The sequence below is a fragment of the Hipposideros armiger genome, unplaced genomic scaffold, assembly GCF_001890085.2.
Source record: "Hipposideros armiger isolate ML-2016 unplaced genomic scaffold, ASM189008v1 scaffold_703, whole genome shotgun sequence".
Taxonomy (NCBI): domain Eukaryota; kingdom Metazoa; phylum Chordata; class Mammalia; order Chiroptera; family Hipposideridae; genus Hipposideros; species Hipposideros armiger.
This window is the reverse complement of record NW_017732053.1, coordinates 706,353-708,175: the sequence shown is the minus strand read 5'-3', so window position 1 is coordinate 708,175 and position 1,823 is coordinate 706,353.

Sequence of the window (1,823 nt, the reverse complement as noted above, 5' to 3'; positions counted from 1 at the left end):
CATGGAGTCAAGGGATTTGTAATAGATATGTATGATATTGGGGGGAAATGGGGTGGCGGATTGGGGGAGGGGGGTTGTCACTTCGAGGGGTAAAAAGTATAACTATTGCACTGTGTTGTACAGCTGAAACTAATTCTAAAAAATGTGTATTTCATAATAAAAAAAATAAATAAATAGATATCCTGTGGTTCCAAATCCACACACCCTATTATCAGCTAGTCCTATATGTATTGCCAATATTTTTTAGTGATAAATTTATGTAGTGCTTATTTCAGCATTCCTGTTAAAAAGACAGGAAATACCTCTTTGATTTTCCACCTGGGAAGATCAGAGTTTACTTGGACAGTAATGTCCCAGGGGTATACAGAGTCCAACCTATTTCTCTCACATACAAAAGGCTGATTTGAATAATGTTGAATTCCCCAAAAATTCTATTCTAATTTGATACGGGATGATTTGTTTTTATGCTATATACAATATCTTTCATGGTAAACATAAATTTAAGTTTCTTATTTACTTGAATAAGATCATCCCAACAAGCTGAATTAATGGATCTAACAGGAGCTTGTAAATGAGCCAAAGATCAAATAGCCAATATCTACACTGATAGTTGCTATACCTTTGGTGCAGCTCACAACTTGTGGAAGCAGTGAGGCTCCTTAACTTCCTCAGGGCAGCCCATAAATATGAAAAATAGGTTACAGAATTTAAATTAGATGTCATCCAGCAACCAAAACAATTGACAATTATCAAAATTCCAGGACATTCTAAGACTGTCATAGAAAGAAAAAAAATAATAATTTAGTTAATACTGCAGCTAGACCAACAGTAATAAACAGCCAAATTATCCAGATTTAAGAATATTTCTTCTCCCTATTAAATCAATAAAAGACTTACTATTCTAATAGGCAGCTGCAGAAGAAAAGAAATTATGGCAACAAAAGAGGGAACTTTGATACAAAGAGATCTAACATATTAGGGTCTTGAAAAAATAATTTCATAGAGCAAAGAACATTATTACAAACCTCCTATAGCTCATAAGGTGTATAGCAGATGTTATTTCTGTCCAAAATATAACCCTGGAAAATCACTCCAAAGGTCCCAAGGACATTTCCCATTTCCTTTAGGTCCATTTGAGGTATGGATTTTGGATTTTATCCAAATGCCACCATATCAAGAATACAAATATGTGTTAATCATGACTTGTACATTGTCTCACTGGGCTGAGACATTCCCTTGTAGAAGACCAACAGCCTTAATGGTAAGGAAGTTATTAAAAATAATAAATAATCCTCAGAGAATTCCCTGTGAATTACATAGTAATGGAGGGATTTATTTCACTGGGCCAATAATAATCTATTTGTAATATTTGGCTTATTTTACAGCATTTTCATTGTGCTTATCACCCCAGTCCTCTGGATTGGTAGAATGTACAAATGGTAAATTAAAACTCAACTAGGTAAAATTTTAGAAGCTTTTATTTTAATCCCTCTTGGCCAAAAGCTCTCCTTACAGTCCTCAACCTGAGATATTCCTTTTGGTAAACACAGGCTTTCTCCTCATTAGTCATTGTTCACATTATGTGAAGGGACATATGAGCCAATCTTACTAAAAGGAGACATTCTATATTATTATCAAGGACTTATCAACTATCTTAAAGAAATTAATAAATTAGTAACTGATTCACTTTAATGTGCTCCTGGGAAATGAAGACTTCAAAGACCACAACTCACAACAAGGAAATTTTATCCATTGCACAAGACATCAATTAAAAACTCCAATCTCGGGCCGGCCGAGTGGCGTGTTGCTTAAGAGTTGGCTTG